Here is a 25,299-nt window from a genome sequence, read left to right on the forward strand (position 1 = left end):
CATCTCCTTTCCTGTTAATAGTTAGAGGCAGATGCTTTACCTGAAGCTATGTTCTGTAGTCAGCCCTGGTAGTCAATCATCATTTATATTATGGTCAAATTATGCCCTTGACATTTGCTTATTCAGGAATAATGCATATAATTAGGGGATTTTACTGTGATTGCATTTTTATTTCATGTGCTTCTATTTGCCTGAAATAAAAACAAACATAACAGTTGTTTCCCAGAGATGTGAAAATATTCCAAACAAATGGAAAGAATTACACTATTTATGCCATTTAGAGGAACAGCTTTTGCATATACAGTTAAAACAGACACTGGTTCACCTGTGGACATAATTGATGTGTTGTTTTTGAATGGGGTTTGTGTCAAGCAGGCTTTTCATATTGTATACAAGAAGCAATGAGCCACTCATTCATTTAGTGTCCTCGTACAGAAGTTATATGTTTCTGAGTAGTGGACTTGTGATTATGGTGTATGTAAAGAGGAAAGAGTTAATAAGATTCCTTGGAAAGCAGGGAAAGTACCTGCCAAACCCAAGTTGTTAGTCCCGTGGAAGGGGCTGACAGATGGCCTTTGTTAAGGAAATAGTGCCTTAAAAGGAAGGGTTTGGGCAATGGGAGAAGTCTTTGCTCCCAGGGAGGAACATACTCTGGCTGGTCTGAGACAATTCTACTTACAGAGATCAGGAATTTACTTGCATTTTACCATTTGTTAGTGAGCCCAACTTGTCCCCTGCAGAGCTAAAGGGGCGTGTAAATACAATACCTCTTGTGATTGTGAATCCAAGAACAAAAATGTCCCCCAAAATAGCAGCACTGTGTTTGACTCTAAACTGCTCTAGTGTAGACTAATGAGAGCTCACCTCTTTAGAATATAGCTAATGGAGGTGGGAAAAGGTCACTAAGGCTACGTCCTCACTACGGTGGGGGGGGATCGATTTAAGATATGCAAATTCAGCTATGCGAATAGCGGCAAATCGACCTCCACGGCTCCCCCGTCAATGGCGCTTACCCCTACCTCCGCTGGTGGAGTACAAGTGTCAATTCGGGGATCGATTGTCGCATCCCGACGAGACGCGATAATTCAATCCCCGGGAGATCGATTTCTACCCGCCGATTCAGGGGGGTAGTGTAGACGTAGCCTAAGAGACCTTTTTCAACCAATCCAAAGCCAATGACTTTTTCCAAAGGGGAGGGGGAGAAAAGGGATGTTGAGAGGCAACACTGAAATTTGGGAAAGAGACAGGGAGGAGAACAAAGGGCACAAACAGAGCTCTTGGCTCATCTTGCAAGCCCCATTTCCTGCTGCTGACCCAAGGTACTGAAGGCCCCAAGCACCGCCTTTTAGGACTTCAGGGAAAGTGACAGGCCAAGAAAAGAGAGACTCATATCAGGGAAGGAGAACTGCCGGTTTCTGCCCACCGCCAAGTCCCAGCCCCAGCCAGACGCATAGAATCTATGAGTGGATTTGGGTACCCACTAGACACCCTTTAGAATAGAATTGACAGCTTCCTTCTTCTGCAGAGAGTCAATAGGTCCTTAGAGACCTCTGCTCCATTGTTGCTTTGTGCATCCTCCTACATCATTTTTGAAGCCCCTCTTTTGAGGTAATGAGACCCACTGTCTATAAGCCAGCGTGTATTTGTGCCCATTAGAATGAGGGTCTTGGTAAATGAGCACTAGATGACACTAATGTCTGATGTAAGTTAGTTCTTGAGTAAGGGAAATTAATTCATTATGATATTGGGGAAGGCAGGATTGTAAGGGCAAGTCTATACTAGAGTGCTACATCAATGCAGCTGCACTGATCCAGTTGTGCCACTGTAGCACATCAGGTTTAGACGTGCTATGCTGATAGGGGAGCGCTCTCCCCTCGGCATAATTACTCCACCTCTGTGAGAGGTAGAAGCTATGTCAGTGGGAGATCGTCTCCTGCCAACATAGCGCTAGTGTGGCCAGCGCTTAGATCGTTGTAACTTACATTGCTCAGGGAGATGTCTTTTCCACATTCCTGAGTGATGTAAGTTACAGTGACTTAAGCAGTAGTGTAGACCAGCCCTAAGTAGCACTGTGCATTTTTTAATCTGTTAAAATATTCTGGTCAGCCTGAAGACTGCTGCCCAGAAATTGATACCTTTGTCTAGAGGCAAATGGGTAGCGTCTCTCTGAGAAAGATGTTCCATTGAATTTGGCCCATAATTCCTAGATTCCTATGAATTCCTAGATTCCATCATAATCCTTTATACTTAGAATCACAGCCCTTTAATCCTCAGTCACTCTAGACTTTTACTTCTCATATGGAAAATGAAGTGATCCAGACTGTTCAGTAAAGTGCAGGCTTTCTTCCTCTAGCCCTTCTTATGTCGCTTTCGAATCCTTAGAAGTCAGAAGGCAGGCAGACGGCGGGAAGAAATAGTGGGAATAAAGCTCCACCCACAATACCATAATACTTGGATGTTTCTGATAAACAGCATGAACTATTCCACTGCTGTTCAATTTAATAATGTATCTCTCATCATTAGGGTTCAGAATCACATTGATAAAAATGGGACTTAGTACATCTTAACACCAAATTCGTGCCTCTGAGTACCAAATTCTGAACTCGCTATGCAAAGCTGGGTAAATAGGACTTTGAATAGAATATCTAAGAAGAATGGAGAGAGAAGGGATGCAGGGAATTTTCCTCTCCTCACTGCCAGCCCAGTATCTGGGCATGGAAAGAGCTATGTAGTCACTCCTGCTAACCCCACCAAATTGTTACATGTGGAAAGCCTGGCTGGTTTGTCTGCTTTGCAGAGTGGGAAATATTGGGGGTGCCAGCACTTGCCTTTAGTGCTGTTGTTTCATTCTCCGTATCTGAGGACTCAGCACTGCATCAGTTCTCATTTGGAACAGTATGTTTGTCATGTTCTGGGGTGATCCAGACCAGAGTTACTACCTGCCTGTAACCCTGGGTGCCTTAAATGCTCTGCTGCTGTGGCTCACAGCCTGGACACTAACAGCCAGCAGACAAACATACAGTCCCTTGAGTGTCTGAATGCTCTTTAGCTGTGGTTCAGCACTCAGACAACAGCAACCTGCCTACAACACATCATCCCCATTCTAGTCTCTATCACACAGTTACCTTATGCAGGAGTGATCCCAAGACTATTCCTAGTCCTGAATTTCCCTAAACCCATCTACCCTGACATGTCCAGCCCTATCCTGGTACACTTGGGAAAGATATTACGTTCACTAGTCCCTTTAAAGCAATACTACATCAATAGCTTACCACTTTTCTGGAGCTAACAATCCCTATTTTAATCAAGGACTGGATTATAGTAAAAAGTAAAATAATTTTATTAAACAAAAGTAATAGGTTAACTGATACTAAGCAGAAGGAATAAAGGATAGAAACGGTTATGGTTTCTGACCTATAATCAATTTCCAGAGACTTGAGTTCCCTTGGCGGAAGGGCCCATCTTTCTGCAATCTCAAGAGCTGTGGCCTCTTTAGTCCTTCAAGTGATGGATGCCAGAAAAAGCTGCTTATCTCTCCTTATATATTCCCCAAAATACTGTTTTTGTTCTCAGGCTGACCTCATCCTGTTCTTCTCTTCCTGTGGACTTCCCATCCCTTTGCTGATTCATATGTAAATTGGACTTCCATTGTTTTTTGTACAGCTTGCTTAATTTCATTGGAGACAGGTAGATAGATGCCTTCCCTCCTGTCTGGGAGAAATCCTGTTTCTCACTGTGTTTGGTCACAGCATAATATCATTAAGTAAATATATTTCCTCATATAGTATTAATACATACATTTCACAATTATATTAATCACTTTGTGTTATTAGCTTTCAGAGAAGACCTTATTTGATACACTTTTATAATACAGTAATATTGTCTACAACCAGTTGATTCAATTAATTAGCCTCTTGTGGGGGTCTGAACCTCAAATGCTATTTCCCTCACTCTCTAGATTGATGGGTTTGTTTACCTTCTATAAATGTGCCTTCATTGTCTCTGCCTGATGACAAGCAAACACACATTCCTTTGCAGACTGGGTTTATGCATTGCTTTCCAAACACATTTTAAGAAGATAATTTTAGCACATATTCAGAACTCTCTGTGCACACTCTGTCCATACACTTCCAAGAATATTAATGAGCAATAAGTTATTAGTTTTCCAATTATACCCTATGAGATATATTTTAGATACGGATTATGACAACAGTGTGTCAGGCCTGACAAGAGCTGCTGATGCAGAGTACTGACCCACAAATGGGCCTCTGTGTCACAATCTTCATAACTATAAGGGCTAGCAACATTTAAAAAACCGTTAAATTCTGCTGGAACCAATGGGGGTATCCAGAGAAGTACTAATATGACTGTGACCCAAGGCAAACTCTGTATGCACATGTTACACACTGCTTCAATATTTGTACAAAAATGCCTTGTGAGGTATCACATGAAAGCTAATAACTCGCGGGTTATTAATATAGTTGTAAAATTCATATGTTAATTTTATAGGTGAAGTTATTAATTCTCTCTGTATGTTGTTGCTAGAATATGTTTAAGACCAGAAAGCCTAGCCTACGTAAAGGCGATAAACAGGTCTGTCCTAGAAAAAGGAATGTGGATTTACCTCAATGTACATATTAACAGTAAACAAAGCTATCAAGCTAAATGAGTGGAAGTTATCTTGTTCCTGAACTTGAGAGAGAGAAACAATTAAAGGTTCTCATGCACCCCAGAGAAACACTAGAGACTGAATTCCCAGGAGACTTTCCTGACTTGCAAGACAAAGCAATCCCATTGGGGACATATGGAACAGAGAAAGAAACTCCATTTTATCCTTCACCTTAGGAGACAAAGGAACCAAGTGATTTGATCTCTGTGATGGGTCCTGGCCAGACTGACTAGTAAAAAGCTGGAAAAGGAGATTGTGGGTAAAAGAAATAATCTTGAACAAGACTGTATCTTGCTAGATTTAAGTTTTACAGTTTTAGACGTTTTCACTTTTATTTGCTTGTAACCCTTTCAACCTTTATCTTTTTTTCTTGTTATCACTTAATCCATGGTCTTTCGTTAGTAAACTTGTTTTATTTTTACTATAATCAACTCAATGCTGTATTTGAAGTGAAGGGCGTATTTACCTCTGTTAAATTAACAAACTGTGAGGAGCTGATTATATAAAATTTGCAACTTGCAACTTGCAACAAAGTTAATATCTTCTGTGAATGCACAGTAGTAGAGGCTGTGCATTGTAGAGAAACATCTCTGGGGAACCCAGGGACTGGAGTTCACTGATTGTGACATGCCAGGTGAGGTCTGGGCCAGGAGAGCCTTGAGAAGTTTGCTGGTGAGAAAGAATGACTGGTCTGGCAGTAAGCTGACACACCATCTAATTGCCAGCAACTTTCACTTTTACTGAGGCAGAGAGGTAACATGGTGGTTCACAGCTCTGGGTATCCCCAACAGCATGTTGCAATTACAAGCTTGACAAACTGCCTTGGTTTGAACTCTGGGCACTGTTGTATTAATTTAGATGGACTATAGGGGCCCAAAGATATCAACGTAACCCATTTACTTTCCAACAAGGTCCCGGCATACAGAGATCTCAGATTGCTTAGTATTATGGCAAGCATACCATTAACATCTTTTACATCTTTTTAATAAAGATACGGAAAAACAGTAAAGCATTTGAAATGTAAAGTATTAAATAAGGTTTTCATTTTAACAACATCCTTTGTTCCCCTTCTCTTTAGCTGGAGAAAGTTTTGAGAAGGAATACCCCCTTGTCTGATGGTCTTGTAGATGTTATAAAAGATGGTAACACAGTCTTTGTGTGTGTGTGGGGCGGGGTGGGGGGTGGTAAAAGAAGTTAGTTGAAATGGGCTGGAGATATTGTTGCTACTGTTAATGCTAAAGTCCAATCCCATTGCCTACAAAGACTCAACAAGACAGACACACACAAGGGGAGAGAAAAGAACAGCAAAGATAGAAAATGCAACTTCTGTCTCTGGCATTGACTCTCACTTGCAACCTCACTGCTGGAAAAACACAGCACTTTGTCATATCAGCCACTCCGAGTCCTGGCAAACTTGTACCAGCACCGGGCTGTTCAGGGCATTGCTTTTAGCTGCCTCTTATATTTGGTCCCAGCAGAGAACGAGATGGACACAGAGGGAACTGACTTAAGCACAGCTCTCTGCTGTGGAGACTTTATTGTTCTGGCAGCAAAACTGAAACAAAACCAAGGTGAGGATTTTCACTGGGAGAGGGCAGTACAGAGCAACCAAACATTTAAAGTGACAGGACAACACATTCCTCCATCCTCCTTTTAAATACTTTCCAAACATATATACATTATCATTTACATGGCTAACATAAAACACTATATAACCTAACTAAATGTTGTAGGTTTTCTACAGCAGACTCATTAATTGCAAGGGATTATGCTGCCCTGGAATAGCAACTCACTAAACAATTTACCAGTTCAGGCAAACCACTGGTTTTTGACCTCTGCTGGAATAATGTGGTGATGATGGTGTGGCAGTGTCCTGAACAACAGGAAAAACCGGAGATAAGGAATCAACAGGATCTGGTACTGAAGTTTCTATCACCACGTCATCAAAATTAGGAGTTGTAACAGAATGAGGTTCGATTGGAGGAACAGAAAATCCTACCGGAACTTCCCTGGACTCTAGTACTTGTCAAGGCTGCAATCGATAGATATGCCATTTCCATAAAATACCGTTGAATAGTTTTACCATGAACGAAACAGCTGCCATGCATTTTACAAGTTCTCCCGGTACCAGTTTTACTCCACAACTGTAGTTACAAGTCCGCACGAAGTCTTCTACTTGAAAAGAATAATGACAGGTTTCATGTCAATCAATGTGCATAGTTTGGGATTTGGCTACATCTGACGCAACATCAGAATGTAGCAGGCCCAGCAGGTATGCAAAGATTGCTTCAAGAAAAGAGGTGCAGCTGAAAGTAGCATGTGGTGTATTCCTGTAGACCAAAAAGACATTTTCCAATTTCTACTGATGACTCAAAATAGACTGGTTAGCTCTTAAGGCTGCTTAAGTGTTTGTACAAAGTCTGTTTGTAGCAGGATGATACGGAGTAGAGAATATGAGCTGAATTCCATTTGGAGCTAGGAACATCTGAAATCCTACTGAATAGAACTGAGATCCATTGACGCTCATCAACTGTAATGGTAAACCACATTGGCTAAACAAGTTACAAAGATGTCCAATAGTCTTGGTAGCTGTAGTAAAAGTCATTCTAAAAGCTTCTGGCCATTTTGAATGGGCATTGCCTATGACCAAAATATACACCTTCTAATGGTATGGCAAATATATGACTTGAATATATGTCCAAGGAGTCGGAGGCCATAATCAAACATGTAGATGAGCTGGGCCTGGATCATGCTGAATTTGCTGACACATAGTACAGCACTTTGCCTTCCTCTCAATGTCTTTTTTGAACCCCAGCTACCAGACATGACTTGAGGTGATGGCCTTCATCTGTACAGTGCCAAAAATACCTTCATGCAGAGCATCCAAAACCAGAGATTGAAGTGATTTGGAATAATGACTTGCATTCCCCATAAAATGCAACCTTGAGCCACAGATAATTCACATTAATGTGACATGAACTATATGAACTGGGGATTCTTATGATCCGACATTGTACCATGTAGTACTTGTCCCAACACAAGAGAGAGCACATTATCCTTAGCAGTTTCTTCATTGATATCTGTGCTTGTGATGGGTAACTTATCCATCAAATTGAGATAACTCTTTGAAGTTTCTTTGGGTTGATGGGAGCTTGGGCATGGCAGGAATGACAGTCCATCGGCATTGCCATGCTGAGTCCCTTTATGGAATTGAATAGTATAGTCAGTGCCTCAATGTTCACCTATGTTTCAGTCCAAAACCTAAAATTAATGGGTGGTGATCCACCAACAAGGTAAGATGTCTACCATACATACAGATAGGTTCGGAACTTCCAAATTCTGAATATAATGCTGAGAGCTTCTTGCTCTATTTATATATAGTTCTACTCAGAGGTGATGAGTGTTTTTAAAATGAAGGCAATTGGTATCTCTTTGCCATCAAGAAAAATGTCAGAAAGAACTGCATCCACTTCCTATAGTGAAACATCACAAGTCAAAAAAGTTGCAATTGTAGTGAGGCATCAAATTGTTGACTGAGGTCAACAGGGTTTTTTTGCTTCCCCAAGTGCGCACACACACACACACACACACACTGTTTAGTCCATTTCCATTTTTACTTTGCTTGTAACAGTTCATGTAAAGGTGCCAATACTGTTGCCATATTAGTTTGAAATTTACCATAGTGATAAAGTAGCGCTAAGAATGAATGTAGCTGTGAAATGTTCTTTGATGGAGATGCTTGACGAACTGCCTTCTGTTTCCCTGGCAATTTCCTTAAGCCTGTGGCATTAATTACTTGTCCAAGGTAGTCAATTGAAGGCATGAAAAACCTATATTTGTCGTAATGTACTCTGTCCAGCGTCTTCCAAACATTGCAAGACAGTGTATAAATTTCAAAGATGATTCTCTTGATCCTTTTTCATGTACACCACGAAGATTTATTGTTTTCATCAAATTCACCAATGTTGCCCACAAAAGTTGCCATTTAACTTTTCTCCTCTTTTTTGTCCTCCTGAACATTTTCTTTTCCACAAAGAAACTTTATTTTTAACTGTGCAATATCTGTGCTTGATCTCCCTCTGATAGCTCTGTGCTTCCACTGCAGACTACAGAATCTCCTTGGCTATATTTGGGCTCCCTCTGCTGTTGGTAGACACTGAGTGCAGGCTAAAGGCTGTCTGCCTACCTTGCTTGAGAACAAAAATAGCTGCTCTCCCCTCACTGCTCTGTTTGCAGTAGCTCTAGGCAGCAGCCTCTTTCTTCATTACGTTTTTAGTAGACTGCTTCCCCTCTTTTGCTGTCTGGCTCTTACTATCCTTTGCAGCAAAAACAGCAATCTGCCATCTTGTGCCGCTAGGTGAACTTTTTTTTTTTTAAGTAAGCAAATAATATTTCTTCTTTGTTCAAGCAGTGGAAGCACTGGATACATGTGGGATATAAATTCCTCATCACCAATATGTTATGTTTGGACACAGAAGAGAAGGATACAGACACAGCGGGAAGTGATTTAAGGACAACTTCTCTGCTGTGGAGACTTTATTGTTCTGGTGGCAAAATTGAAACCAAAACTAAACAGAGTCTTTTCACGGGCGAAGGGGTAGTACAGAATGACCAAACATTTGAAGGGACAGGACATCATACTTCCTCTTCTTAGTCACAGGCTCACAGCAATGTTGCAGAATATGCAGTCTTGCTCAGACTCTTATTAAACAGAAGGAAAAATCGTGGAGAGGGAGGATAGAGAAGAAATAAGTTAGGAAAGAAAAAGGTTACATTAGGGTGGGGGAAAGAGACAAAGTTGCACAACCTTGGTAGTATGCAGGATTTAGCTGGAGCTGGTTGAGGTGGCAGTGTCATCAGGTCAGAACATCTCTCAGGATTCAGACAAAGAAAGTCTGGGGTCAAAGGAAATGGTGGGCGTGGCAGCCATGTTGGTGAGGCTCATTCCAGTCAATATTTCCTCCTCCCCCCCAAAGTCTCTCTTTCAGGAAGACTGATGGGTGAAATAGACCTTCCCCTCAATATTTGGTCAACAATTAGGCCTAATTTCCAACACACCAGTTTTGGTTAATTAATTTCCAATTCTGCACTGGTCTTGTTTACCAGGTATGATCTCAACGTAGTCCTGGAATTATATCAGTAGGCCATTTTGTTTGTACTAATGCAGTTTTTCTGTCTCACTTTTGCACTGTTTCCCATCAACATTTGTTGCTACAGGTTGTTGTGACATCTCATGAATTTACATTCACTTTTTACAATTGAACTCACAATTAGGGTAAATTTGTAGGCCCAATTATCACAACAGTGCCTCTACTGGAAAACACACTGCACAGTCTGGTGCACTGGAACAATTGACTCCTCAGGCATATTTATTTTAGAAGATCAAAATGCAATGTTGTAATCTGCTGCAAGTGCTGCACAGAATTGGAATAAAGATGAATTTATTTCAGTTGGTTTTTATATACTAATTTTTCTGACAAGTGACCTAAATGGCAGATTTACCACTGGCAGCTGGCTCCTTCCTACCCTATGGGATTATATTCCATAAAATGAGTACTCCTGGCCCCATTCTGTTTTCCAGATGCTTTTTACTAATGATGATCTTGCAGCTCCACTCCCTCACCCCTCCTAAATCTCCTTAATCTTCCTGGGTGTCCATTTAGTGACTAGTCCTTTTGTCAGCAGTCTGACAACTCATTGTTATCTTCACTTCTTGATATTTTTCCTCACAGAATTCTCCATAAGTGTGCACACGAAGCACTAGGAACTGTATAATGATGATATTCAAATCAGCAATGAGCACACTCTAAGGCCTTGGCTACACTTGCAGCTGTACAGCGCTGTGAGGTAAACCTGCCTTCATACAGCTGAGTAGGGAAAAGCGCTGCAGTCTGTCCACACTGACAGCTGCCAGCGCAGTGGTGTGGCCACACTTGCCACATTTGCAGCTGTGTTGGGAGCGGTGCATTATGGGCAGCTATCCCAGCATTCATGTGGCTGCAACGTTCTTTTCAAAACGGGGGAGGGGGTGGATTGTGACAGGGAGTGTCGGGGGAGAGAGAGTGCTTTTTGGAGCATGTCAGCTCTCTATTTTGCAAGTTTCGAACTCCCGGCCCCCTGCTCATTCATTTACTCACTCAAAGCAAGCTGCAAACTGTTTGCTTTTCTCTGTGGTACGAGCTTTGAAACCGGCACTTCCGCATTCCTGCAGCCGGTCACAACAATGGAGAGGACTGGCCACTTGACAAGGTGATTAGTACAGCGCAGCAAGCGTTTACACTCACACCCGTGAGTCATAGCCACTCCGCTGCAGCTGTTATTCCTCTCGGAGATGTGGAGTATCTGCAGCGGTGTACCCAGGGAGATACAGCGCTGTAAGTGCCCTGCCAGTGTGGACGGGGAGTGAGTTACAGCGCTGGGGGAGGCTTTACAGTGCTGTAACTTGCAAGTGTAGCCAAGGCCTTAAGGGATATGGCATCACTAGGGAAGGGTCAAAAGGTGAAGACAGTCTGGAGTGGTGCCAATTTTATAGCTGTAAACCCCACTGACAAACATATGAGGAAACTGCTAGATTTAATATATCTTTACTGGAAAAACTAATCTTGCATAATGATACTACATTACACGTACAGTATTCTAGCCCCACAAGGTATACTGTATTTGTTTCTAGCACATTTGCCTGAATTTTATTTGAGCATTTTGTTGCTGGTCTAGTTTAAGATCTAAATTAAACTAGATCTCTCTTTGCTTTTAGGTTATACCTTATTCAGGGATTGTAATTGCATTATAGTTATACAATTACAACATAGCTATACTGTGGTTTGTTTTTGATATCTGTAATTGTCACTACTTAGGATGGATTCATTTAAATCAAGGTGATTTAAATAACCAATTTGAATCATGATTTAATCCAGCAAGCAGGAAACCTGGATTTAAATAATACATTTGAATCTTATTTTGCACTTGTAATTTTTAGTTATTTTCTTAAAGAAAAGTTGATTCTCATTGGTAAGTAACCATTAAAACATATTGATTTGCAGCTATATATAGCTTTTATACTGAATTTGGTACTTATTTTTGCTAACCAGGACGGTACACTATATATGAATCTATTTAAGCAATTATGTAGCTAAATATGCATTTATTCATATTTTTAATAGAAAGTGATGAATGGTGCATTATTTACTAAGTGATTAATTTTTTATTTGTGATTTATCTAGCTCTATTGGGATAGAAATTGGAATTCAATTAAAATATGCAAAAACGTTTTTATTAGTTAAATGAAACTATCTTAAATGTGAAGGAAATATAAGGGGGAAAGTATTAAAACATGTTTTGCATTTATTTATTAAACAAAGGAAGTATTATCTGTAGGTAGTAAATTGAACTGATTGTTTTTGGTAACCCTGTTCAAGTTTTTAGAACTAGTAGATCTCATCCTTTCACACTTAGTTTTTATTTATAAATTGGAAGAGTAAAACAAGCATTCCTACTTTTTAAACTCCAAATTCATTTCTTAACTTTGAATGAACTAATCATTGACTAAAGTATCTGAATAAATGGAAATGAAGAAAATATTCTCTCTGCACCTGCAGAAGAATCTACTTCTGTCGAAAGCTGGTTTAGCACTTAACAAACTGGTTCCAGGTATATAGCCAGTGACTTCCACCAGCTTAGTGGTTTGACACTTTTTAAAACTTCAGCAATAAACATGTACTGCTTAATATTAATATTATTTATTATATGTGAACGATTGTAATAGATTACACTAAGTTTAGGCCTTATATATTGTCAGCATTTTGAATTTAATTTTAAATACATTTATTTAAAAAAAATATTTAATTTAGATTTAAAAAAAATAAATTTAAAAAAACCTGATTTTTTAAAAAAAGTATCCACATTCCTACTATTCAAATGACTGGATGGTTAACTGCACGAATGAATGGTCTTAGTATTAGCATCATTAATACCAGTACCTCAGTTTTATACATGATATACATAATACACTGTAATTAGACTGAGGTTATACTTGGATACAAGTAACTAGAACAAAATCTTGTCCACAGGAGGTTAAGTACATGCATTTGATAATCACACTGTAATTTCAGTGTACTAATAATTGACATGAAGGGGGCTCCATGAAGGCAATGGGGAATTCCTATATTGAACTTTCAAGATCAGGACCTGAGATTGTAAATTCCTTCAGACAGGAATTGTCTTTTAGGCTTACTCTAAGCCTAGAAGTTTTGCCAGTATAACAATACTGGCAAAACACACCTAATATTATACACAGTTTATACCAGCAAAAAATGCCTTTGCTGGTATAGTTTTTACCAGTTTGACACGCAAAATCAGCTATACTGGCTGAAACACTTTATGCCAGGATAATTTTTTCTATACTAGGGTTTTTGTTGATATAGAAATGTCACAAAAAACACCCCCCCAACTGACATTGTTATGCTGGAAAAAGTTTCTAGTATACACCTGACCTAATTAATATGTGTTTGTGTATTGCCTGTAACTGTGGGGCTCCAGTTCTGATTGGAGCATTTGGGTGCCTGCAGCACTACAAATAATAAATATCAGTTTAGCTGCATTTTTAGTTTAATCAAAACCAAGTGTTGTTAAAAACAAAAGGTAATTTTTCTCTATTTTGAATCATTTATCGTTTCTGCTTAGTATTTTGTTATTTTTAGCAAGCTGGTTGGACTTCATTTTTAATAGTTTACATATGTTGAAATTAAAATGTGTTCACAGATGTATTGCTCAAGGCATTATGCTCTTTCATCAAGTGGACTGCTCTTCTTCCTTTACTAGTTTACAAAGTACAGAAACATAGCATTTTGTATAGTTGGGTCTATAAAAATAGCTAAAATTGTTTTTAAAAATGACCGATGCCATGCCCTTTTTCCTTATTTGATTTGAGCAAAAAACATTTGTGTGTGTGTGTGTGTGTGTGTATAAATATATAAAAGCCAGGACTTCAATTTGATGGAATTTGCAGCCCTTTGTCAAGAATCTCTGGAATTATAGTACTTAATGCTAACAAAAGTTTGGTAGCAATATTAAACCTCAAACTTTGGGGGTTAAGCTGGTCCCTAACTACTATGGAGAAGGAGGCTTCCTGCACATTCATTGTTGGAAACAAGATACTGGGCTAGTTAGATATGGGTCTGATCCAGTATGGCAATTCCTAGTTTTCTATTTGTTTTTCCACAAACAAACTTCTTTTTGACAATCATCAGGTGCAGCAGAGAGAAGAGGTTCCTGTAGCAGAGTGGTTTGATCAGTCAGTAGGCTTAGTGGTCTGGGCCTCCGACTCCAGTCTTTCTATCAGTTCAAGGTGTCCTGGCCCTCTGAATGAGGTCCCAGCTGGACTGGCTTCTTTGCTGGTAACCCTCAGGTCTGCCTTCCTTGGGGCCAGGAGTCATAGTTCCAGGGTGGACAGGGGGACCTGGGTCCTCCTTCTCCACTGGGTCCTGACCCAAGGCCCTGTAAGTGCAGCAGCATGAGATGGCATAGGTTCTGTCTGCCCCTTGCTCATCTTCCCCAGCGCCACTTCTTACCACATCTTGTGTGTCAGTTTGGGGTGTGGTCATAGTTGTCTTTATTTCATCCCCCCACTGTCTAGAACTGATGCTTGCAGTCTTCCTGTGCTCCTTGTCTATAGTTCTCCCTCCTTGGGGAGTGTCAGGGGATGGAGGAGGAAGCCTCACAGTTGGATCCCCTCAATAAAAGCAGCAACTGCTCCTCGAAATGCGCTGGAGAGGTTTCATCCAGACCACATCACACAATCCATTATCTACAGCCAAGCTCTAAGATACAACTGCATTTGTTCCGATCCCTCAGAAAGAGACAAACACCTGCAGAATCTCTATCAAGCATTCTTAAAACTGCAATACCCACCTGGTGAAGTGAAGAAACAGACTGACAGAGCCAGAAGGGTACTGAGAAGTCACCTACTACAAGACAGGCCCAACAAAGAAAGTAACAGAACACCACTATCCGTCACCTACAGCCTCCAACTAAAACCTCTCCAGCACATCATCAAGGATCTACAACCTATCCTGAAGGACGATCCCTCACTCTCACAGTCCTCGCCTACAGACAGCCCCTCAACCTGAAACAAATACTCACCAGCAACTACACACCACATAACAAAAACACCAACCCAGGAACCAAACCCTGCTACAAACCGCGATGCTAACTCTGTCCACATATCTATTCAAGGGACACCATCATAGGATCTAACCACGTCAGCCACACCATCTGGGGCTCGTTCACCTGCACATCTACCAATGTGATATATGCCATCATGTGCCAGCAATGCCCCTCTGCCATGTACATTGGCCAAACCGGACAGTCTCTACGCAAAAGAATAAATGGACACAAATCTGACATCAGGAATCATAACATTCAAAAACCAGTAGGAGAACACTTCAAGCTCTCTGGTCTCTCAATAACAGACCTAAAAGTGGCAATTCTTCAACAAAAAAAACAACCTTCAAAAACAGACTCCAACGTGAAACTGCAACACTGGAATTAATTTGCAAACTGGATACCATCAGATTAGGCCTGAATAAAGACTGAGAGTGGTTGGGTCATTACAAAACCTAAACTTAATTTCCCCATTACTAATTTCTCCCTACTGTTACTCACACCTTGTTGTCAACTGTCTGTAATGGGCCACTCTCTTACCACTTCAATAGTTATTTTTCCTCCCTTGGTATCCTGCTGTTAATTGATTTATCTTGTTAGACTGACCTCACACTTGGTAAAGCAACCCCCATTCTTTCATGTATTTATACCTGCTCCTGTATTTTTCACTTCATGCATCAGATGAAGTGGGCTCTAGCCCATGAAAGCTTATGCACAAATAAATTTGTTAGTCTCTAAGGAGCCACAAGGACTCCTTGTTGTTTTTTCTTTGAATATGGTTTTTCAACCAGTTGAACTCCCACTTTATAGTAATTTTATATAGGCCACATTTTCCCAGTTTACTTTTGAGAATATCATGTGGGACTGTGTCAAAATCCTTACTAAAATCAAGATATATCATGTCTTCTGCTTTCCCACTAGGCCAGTCACCCTATCAAAGAAGAAAATTAGCTTGGTCTGGCATGATTTGTTCTTGAGAAATCTATGTTGGCTCTTATTTTTCACCCTATTAGCCTTTAGGTGTTTGCAATTGAATTTTTTAGTATTTTTTTCCCAATATCTTTCCAGGTATCAAAGTTAGGCTTACTGGTCTATAATTCCCCAGGTCTGTTTTGTTTCCCTTTTTTAAAGATAGGTACTATGTTTGCCCTTCTTCTATCCTGTGGGACCTCGCCCATTCTCCATGAATTATCAAAGATAATTGGCAATGTTGCCAAGATTGCTAATGGTTCAGAGATTAATATATAGGAATTGCTTCATTCGGTTTTGAAATGCAGTGGAATTTAGCTGCTGTTTAGCAGTACATAAGAGTTCAGGGCAAAAAATGAAGAATATTGCATGAAAATAAAAAGACATGAATAAAATTAAAGGGACACGATCAATGTGATATTTTAAAAAATTGATTAATTACAAAAATAGATTTTTGGTTAGCACCCCCTTTAAATAGAATGTCCTGAATTTTTTTAAAGGTTCCTTTAAAAATCATAAGGATTTTTCTGCACTTCTGCTTTGCTTAGAAGGTTTGCTAGATCAGAGGGCAGAGCAACAGCACCAAACATTCCCACTTATCCTCCCACTTATCCATCTCCTGTTACCTTTCCCATTTCAGTTCCACCTTTGTTGCTGCTTTTACTGGTAAATATTTTCTTGTAGATCCTAGGGAAGAACATACATGTGAGCTTCCCAGTGTAGTAGCATAAACAAAATTCTGCACAAAGTGCTGGCAAAACTAACACTGAAAAAATGCTTCATTTTTCAGTGGTATTCTTCAGTAATGACTTATAACACCATTAGGTACCCAATCTTCAGATAAAAATATGATTTCAAGTTGATGATGTCCCTTTATCAAGACTTAGTATTTATATAATACTTTTCTTTTTCAAAGCACTTTACAAACATTATCTAGTTAATCTTCACAACAGTACTGGGGAGTAGATAAGTGAGAGATCAGATACGATTTTACAAATGCAGAAATTGAGGTAGAGAGAGGAAGTGACTTGCCCAAGGTCACAGAAGGGGTCCGTGTTGGAGTTAATATTTAAGTAGGTGGAATGTAATTAGTTATAGTGAGATGTGGCTAGAAGAGTTTGGTTAATGCCCCTACTATTAAGAAATAGACCACAAGTGGTTTGGACCTTGATTTTATATCTCGTTGAGAAAGTATTGTCCTAAGCAGTACAGTTCCTTTTCTTAAACCATATTGTTTTATTAGTTTAATACTGATTTTACGGCTTGTCTACACATGAAAGTTAATCTAGAGTAAAATAGGGTGTGACTTGAAAGCAGAATAAGAGTAACCACAAATGGAGTTAATCAGGAATAGCTACCCCAGAATAATTTCCCATGTACACATGTGAAGAAAGCCATCTTCTGAATGGTCAGCATCACTTCCTGTAGTATTTAGGTTTCCCCTGTAAGGATTGACCTCGACAAACCCTGTTTCTAGTGAGATCCAACAAAAAACAAAACGCAGAATGGGCTTTAGTCACATTATGTGAATAAACTGGGGCTAATATAATATCAACAAATTTATTTTGACTTTAAGAAAAGATTTGCACTATGGACTCTAGAGGTAAAAGGATCATATACTAAACATGCATGCATCATGCATGTTAATTATTAAGGAATGGCAGGTACAACTTTCTAATGAAACGTCTTATCTATATATACAAGTTAAGTATACAACTCTAATCATAATTTAATAAGGGGAAAAATAGTTGGTAGAATTGTTGAGGTCTGTATTTTCCTAGTAAGTACTAAAGATTTTAGATGTGCTAGCTCAGCACAGAAATTAGACTGCCAGATTTGCTGGCATTTACACACTTTAAGAACTCAAGCAGTCTTTTTAAATTGCTACGTCTCAGGCTATTGTGTCTGCCAACTGCTGATGTGCAGAGTCCCCATTCGGTAACTGAACTTGCTGTGCGTGCATCCCACACAGTGCTGCAACAGAAACTTGAACTGGGATCATTGTGTCTGTAGAAAGCAGCCGCAGCAGCAGTTCTGCCAGGTGAGCCAAAAAGGAGAGCCTCTTGGCTGAGCTGTTGCTAAGCTTGGTTCAAATGTAAGTTACTTCTGTCTATCTGTCTGTCTGTCTGTCTGTCTATCTATCTATCTATCTATCTAGTATTAGATAGGTAGGTCTTTTTGTATGATTATTTAAGCTTCCTTCAAAAGACACCCCAGCTCTGCACACATGATGGCAATAACTGAATTGCATATCTTTTTCTAAGGCGATGTCTACATAGTGACAAGTATCAGATGGGTAGCTGTGTTAGTCTGTATCCACTACTATCCACAACGAGGAGTCTGGTGGCACCTTAAAGACTAACAGATTTATTTGGGTATAAGCTTTCGTGGGTAAAAAACCACTTCTTCAAATGCATGGAGTGAAAATTACAGATACAGGCATAAATATACTGTCACATGAAGAGGAGGGAGTTACCTTACAAGTGGGGAATCAGTGATAAGGCCAATTCAGTCAGAGTGGAAGTGGTCTACTCCCGATAATTGATGAGGAGGTGTCAATACCAAGAGAGGGAAAATTGCTTTTGTAGTGAGCCAGCCACTCCCAGTTCCTGTTCAAGCCCAAATTAATAGTGTTAAGTTTGCAAATGAATTGCAGCCCTTCAGTTTCTCTTTGAAGTCTGTTTCTGAAGTTTTTTTGTTGAAGGATGGCTACTTTTAAATCTGTTATTGAATGTCCAGGGAAATTGAAGTGTTCTCCTACTGGCTTTTGTATGTTACCATTCCTGATGTCTGATTTGTGTCCATTTATTCTTTTATGTAGAGACTGTCTGGTTTGGCCAATGTACATGGCAGAGGGGTATTGCTGGCACATGATGGCATACATCACATTAGTAGATGTGCAGGTGAATGAGCCCCTGATGGTGTGGCTGATGTGGTTGGGTCCTCTGATGGTGTCGCTAGAGTAGATATGAGAACAGAGTAGACAATGGGGTTTATTACAGGGGTTGGTTCCTGGGTTAGTGTTTCTGTGGTGTGTTGTGTAGTTGCTGGTGAGTATTTGCTTCAGGTCGGGGGGTTGTCTGTAAGCGAGGACTGGCCTACCTCCCAAGGTTTGTGAGAGCGAGGGATTGTTTTCCAGGATAGGTTGTAGATTGTTGATGATATGCCGGAGAGGTTTTAGCAGGGGGCTGTACGTGATAGCCAGTGGTGTTCTGTTATTTTCCTTGTTGGGCCTGTCCTGTAGTAGGTGACTTCTGGGGACCCGTCTCACTCTGTCAATCTGTTTGCTCACTTCCCCAGGTGGGTATTGTAGTTTTAAGAATGCTTGATAAAGATCTTGTAGGTGTTTGTCTCTGTCTGAGGGATTGGAGCAAGTGATGCTGTTTATTCACAATTTCAGCCTGTGCACAATTTTAGTCTGTGGAAGCACTCTATGTAGAAGTTCAGTCCGTCATTTTGACTGTTGGGAGGAGTCCACGCAGAATTCTTCTTTTTGTAGTGTTGGTAGGAGGGTTCCTGTGGGTCAGTACGTTGTTGAGTGGTGTGTTGAAAATATTCCTTGAGTCGGAGACGGTGAAAGTAGGCTTCCAGATCACCGCAGAACTGTATGATGTGCGTGGGAGTGGTGGGGCAGAAAGAGAGTCCCTGAGATAGGACAGACTCTTCTGCCGGGCTAAGTGAGTGGTTGGATAGATTAACAATATTGGTGGGTGAGTTTAAGGGTACCACTTTTGTAGCCCCTTGTGGCATGTAGGAGTTTTTCCTCTGTACTGTCCTTTTTCCACTTGTAAGGTAACTCCCTCCTCTTCAAGTGACAGTATATCTATGCCTGTATCTGTAATTTTCACTCAGTGCATCTGAAGAAGTGTTTTTTTTACCCACGAAAACTTATGCCCAAATATATCTGTTAGTCTTTAAGGTGCCACTGGACTCCTCATTGTTTTTGTCTACATAGTTACTCCTGGGGGAATTATGTGCCAAAAAATTAAAAATTCTGCACACAATATTTTAAAATTCTGCAAAATTCTGCATATTTTATTTGTCAAAATAACACAATATAATCACACCAGTTTCAATTATTTTTTGTCATTTATTTCAAAATACCTGTTAGCAAGTATGTCTGTAACAATATAGACAAGAAAAAAAGATTCAGGAAATGTTTTTTGACAAATAGATATCTTACTAGTCATATTAATGCAGAATTCTGAGTAATAATTCATTTAAACTACAATACAGAACAGAACTGTATTTCCCGCACCCCTCAGAATCAGTACAAAGGTTTGGGGGAGTCAGAGATAGCTGAGGGAGGGGGAAGTAAATTGCTGGGAAGGAGCCTGGGAGTGAACTTGGAGGGTTGTTGGGTATGGATGGGAAAAGTATGGAATAGGTTTGTTGGGGGGCGGGAAGGGTTTGTTAGGGAGCTTACCCCATGCAGACCCTGGCTGACCCCTAGCCTCTCCCGTTCAGTCAGGCACATCTGTCCCTGTCCACATGTCCCTCCACCCCCAATCAGATACCCAATCCCCCATCCCCTTGTGGCTGTGCACCCCTCCCGCTGTCCACATGTGGCTCTGTACCTCCTCCCCTTCCCCATGTGCCTCTATGCCCCCACCCAGCCACTCCCCATCCCTATGTGTCCTTGTACCTTCTCCCCTATCCCCATGTGTCTCTGTGCCCCCACCCAGCCACTCCCATTTTCTTGTGTGTCTGTGATCCCACCCAGCCACTCCCCTGTCCCTGTGTGTCCCTGTACCCCTTACCCTGCCCCCATATGTCTCTGTGCCCCCACCCAGACACTCCCCTGTCCCTATGTAGCTCTGCACCCACTCCTCCATCACCATGTGGCCCTGCACCTCCCTTCCCCCTGTGGTCCTATGCCTCCACTCCCATTCAGCCCCTGCCCCAGTCTGTCCTCCCCCCCCAAGCCCTTATGAGCCCCTGTCTAACACCCTCCCCCAGCACCCCACGCTGTCTGTCTGCCCATAGCCCCTGTCTCCTGACCTGGCCTGATCAGGGCCACCCAGAGGGGGGGGGGCAAGTGGGGCAATTTGCCCCAGGCCCTGGGCCCCACAGGGGCCCGTGAGCCCTGGCCCGGCGGTGGTCCGGGTCTTCGGCGGCATTTCGGCGGTGGGTCCTTTAGTGCTGCTGAAGACGTGGAGCGACTGAAGGGCCCCCCCACCGCCGAAGACCCGGGCTGCCACCGGGTGAGTACAAGCGCCGCAGCTCCCCCGCTTTGCCCCAGGCCCCCTGAATCCTCTGGCAGCCCTGGGCCTGACAGGCACTGCGAAGAAGGCAGGCTCTTTCTCTTCCCTTGCTTACTGGGAGCTGCTGCTGTGTTATATTGCCACAGTGCCCTCTGGTGGGCAAAAGGCAGAACTGCAGCAACATTTCGGCAGAAGCTTTTTTCTGCAAAAAAAAATATGCGCAGGTCATTAATTATGCGCACACACAATAGCGCAGATTTCCCCCAGGAGTACACAGTGCATTAGTTCACGTGAGGGGAGATGCAAATTCTAGTGTGTCACACACTAACTGTCCCATATAGACCCCTCGGGTGTGCAGTAAATGTTCCCTCGTGCATGTGAATATAGTACTATTTAAAATGGGACTACAAAGAATTGTAATTGTTTGATATCCCATTTCAGTTCCAGTGTGGGATGGTAAGTGACAACTAGAAGGGTGAGGCCTTTTTTTCTTTATTGAAGCAGGTTCTCCTGGGGGTTTGAGTGGCCGTTTCCATGATGCAATCTACTTCTTCGGTGGAGTATCCTTGTTTAATAAAGGCAGTTTTAAGTGTGTTTAATTGTGTATCATGGACTTTCTTTTCAGAGCAAATTCTGTGGTTTCTGAGTGCCTGGCTGTAGATAATAGATTTATTTTGTTGTGTGGTGATCCATGGGTTTCTTGTATCTAGTCATTTGTAGGGTACCATTGCTGAAGCTAATCATGCTATCCAGGAAGTTGATGCTGGTATGGGAGTGTTCTAGAGAGAGTTTGATGGATGGGTAGTGATTGTTGGTATGGTAGTTGAAATCTGTGAGGGAGTTTAGGTCTTCTGTCCAGAAGATGAAAATATCATTGATGTGTATCAGATATTGTCATAACTAAAAGGGAAGGGTAACAGCCCTCCTGTGTACAATACCTGGCCAGAGACACCAAAATCCTTTTACCTGCAAAGGGTTAAGAAGCTCAGGTAACCTGGCTAACACCTGACCAAAAGGACCAATAAGGGGACAAAATACTTTCAAATCTTGGTGGGGGGAAGGCTTTTGTTTGTGCTCTTTGTTTTGGGGGTTGTTTGCTTTTGGGACTAAGAGGGACCAGACATCAATCCATGCTCTCCAAATCTTTCTGAACAAGTCTCTCATATTTCAAACTTGTAAGTAACAGCCAGGCAAGGCATGTTAGTTTTATCTTTGTTTTCTCAACTTGTAAATGTTCCTTTTGCTAGAGTGTTTATCTCTGTTTGCTGTAACTTTGAACCTAAGGCTAGAGGGGGTTCCTCTGGGCTCTTTAAGTTTAATTACCCTGTAAAGTTATTTTCCATCCTGATTTTACAGAGATGATTTTTACCTTTCTTTCTTTAATTAAAAGCCTTCTTTTAAAGAACCTGATTAATTCCTCCTTGTTTTAAAATCCAAGGGTTTTTAAATCAGTGTTCACCAGGGAATTGACGGAGGAGTCTCTCAAGGCTACCCAGGGAAGGGAGTTAGCACATTGGGAGTGGTAGCAGCAAAAGCAGATCTAAGCTGGTAGAGAAGCTTAGAGGTTTTCATGCAGGTCCCTACATCTGTACCCTAAAGTTCAGAGTGGGAAAGGAACCTTGACAGATATATTGTTGGCTTCGTCGTGCATTTTTCCGAAAAATTCTTCCTTGAGTTGGCCCATTAAGAGGCTGGCATCTTGGGGGCTGGGCATTCTAGTATCCATGGCTGTTTCCATGGTTTGGACAAAGTGTTGTTAAATGTGAATTTGTTGTGGGTAAGGATGAAATGGATGAGTTTGTCAGTGTGTTTTAGGTGGATTTCCAAGTGTTGTACATTATCTTTTCGGTATTTGAGGCAAGTAGCAATGCCATCTGGGTGAGGGATATTGGTGTATAAGGAGGTGACATCCCTGGTGGCAAGGATGGTTTTATTGGGAAGTTTGGAGTTGTGGAGTTTCTGGAGGATGTTTATAGTGTCTTGGAGGAAATTTGCCCTTTGTGTGGTGGGTGGGATGAGGATAGTTTCTAAGAGTCCTGATATTCATTTAGTAAGAGTGTCATGGCCAGATATTATGGGTCTATCAGGGTTCCTTTGTTTGTGTATCTTGGAGAGCATGTAGACTGTTCTTGTGGTGTGTTTATTTGGGAGGGGTGAGGTTGTAGAGTTTTTCTTGGAGTTACTTGAGGAAGGATTTGATACTATCTTAAAATTCTGTGGGAACTGTGGTGTAGGGGGTCTTCTTTTAGTTCTTTATAGTAGATGATGTCAGAGTGGTCTGTTGGCTTCGTTAAAATAGTCATCACAATGAAGAACAATGACAGCACCTCCTTCAGGAGGTCCAAGTTGGTTTCCAGAACAGCTCTGCAAGCTGGTTTGGATGCAATAGAATGCAGCGCACTGCATGGTCACCGTCATCACTATTAGATGGTCTTCATGGTTGCAATTCTCAATCTCCCTCTAGACATGCAGCAAACAGTTCAAAACCTTCCCATCTGAAGGGCCATTGCTCTTTTTTAAGAAAGACTGATGAGACTCTGCATAGTTTGTAGGACTAGACTAGAGTGACCCTAAAGTCCTTGGGCATTTATACTCTGGAAGTAAAGAGGAAGGCCTTCCATCATCACCAGACCCAGAGATTTTAGGGGTTTGCACCTCAAGCCCAGGATCCATGAGGAGGAAGAGCAGATGTTACAAGAAGTGTCCACCACCAACCTCTTCCCCAGCTGCTGTTGCTTTATCGAGGCAGGCTGCATCCTCCAAAAACTCATTTTGATGGGCTGGTCGAGAGCAGACTACCATTTCCAAGAGTGCCATCTTTCCCTTTCCCAATTTTTGCAAACCGCCTACCCCACTTCTGTCATGGTTGGGCCCACATCACAACAGATTGATTGGTTCTAAGCATGATGGAAGTGGGATACACATTTCAATCTCTCTCTATCCCCCCTCTTCCCTGTCCCTCATCAAGGAGCTCTTTTTATGAAACCATATTGTTGGAAGAAATACAATCTCTTCTTCTTGTAGGAGCTGTAGTAGAAATCCCTCCTTTGCTCAGGGGAAAGGGGTTTTACTCTCAATACTTCCTGATCCCAAAAGCAAAAGGGGATACCAGGCCTATTTTAGATCTAAGAGAGTTAAACAAGTTCCTAAAGAGATCAAAATTCCAGATGGTCACTCTAGCTTCCATTATTCGTTCCCTGGAGAGAGGGGACTGGTATTCTGCTCTCAACTTGACACTTACTTTCATGTGGCAATTAATCTGAGCCACAGAAAATTTCTAAGATACATCATTACCAGTTCCCACTGTCAGTTCACAGTGCTGCCATTTGGTTTGTAGGCTGCCCCTCGTGCATTTACAAAGTATATGGTGGTGGTAGCAATGTTTCTTCAGAGGTCAGGAGTTCGTCTTCCCTTACCAGGATGACTGGCTAATGAGAGTTTGATCCAAGTCACAGGTTTTTTCCAGCGTAAATGTACAGGAATTGGCCGGGGCTCGACCTGCTCCGGGGGCGGCGGGGAGCCACACCGACTCACTACCTGGTGGGGCTTGAGTGCTTTGTCTGGCTGTCGGGTCTCACCCGGCAGCCCTTGCAGTCCTGAAAGATACAGGAAGCCCGACCCCGGCTCACAGCGGGCACCAGCATTAGGTCAGGGCTCAGACCCTTAGTCAGGGTTGAGCAACAGTAAACAAAGTATTTAGCCCAGGCCCTAGGTCAGGGCGGGGCAACAAACGCTGAGGCAGAGCTCAGGCCCGCAGGCAGGGCTTAGCCACAGTAAATACAGTACTTAAGCCCAGGCCCTGGGTCAGGGCGGGGCAACAAACGCTGAGGCAAAGCTCAGGCCCTCAGGCAGGGCTGAGCCACAGTAGTAGGCCTGAGCCTCGACAGGCCTGGGAGAGGGGGAGACTGCCACCCACAGGTTGGGTGGCAGGGGGGACGCAGGCCCTCCCACTCCACTGCGTCCCAGCCCGGGGCCCTAGCAGCGGCAGAAGACCCGCTGCTTCGTCAGTGGGGATCCTGGCCGCAACACACTAACATCGGCTCTGGCAGTGCTACAGCCAGACTGGGGTCAGTTGCCCCCGGGCTACTTCCAGACTCCCCCTCTGGGCCTACCTGGTTGCTGGCATCGGCCTCAGGGGATCCTCGGGGGGATCGTCTGGCCAGGGATCGTTTGGCAAGTCCGGGAGCTCCTCTGGATAGGAGGCGCAGGGCAGGCCCGGCAGCTCCTCTGGATAGTAGGTGCCGGGCAGGCTCGGCGGCTCCTCGGGGTAGCGGGCGCAGGGCAGGCCCGGCGGCTCCT

At 42.2% G+C, this 25,299-nt stretch overlaps 1 protein-coding gene across 1 annotated transcript in view; it reads left to right on the forward strand.

Moving 5' to 3' along the window:
• CTNNA3 (catenin alpha 3) overlaps positions 1-25,299 on the forward strand; it is a 968,742-nt gene that overhangs the window by 635,355 nt on the left and 308,088 nt on the right. The gene's annotated exons all lie outside the window — the stretch shown is intronic.

Source organism: Terrapene carolina, unplaced genomic scaffold, assembly GCF_002925995.2.
Source record: "Terrapene carolina triunguis isolate 2854851 unplaced genomic scaffold, T_m_triunguis-2.0 Scaffold95, whole genome shotgun sequence".
NCBI lineage: Eukaryota > Metazoa > Chordata > Testudines > Emydidae > Terrapene > Terrapene triunguis.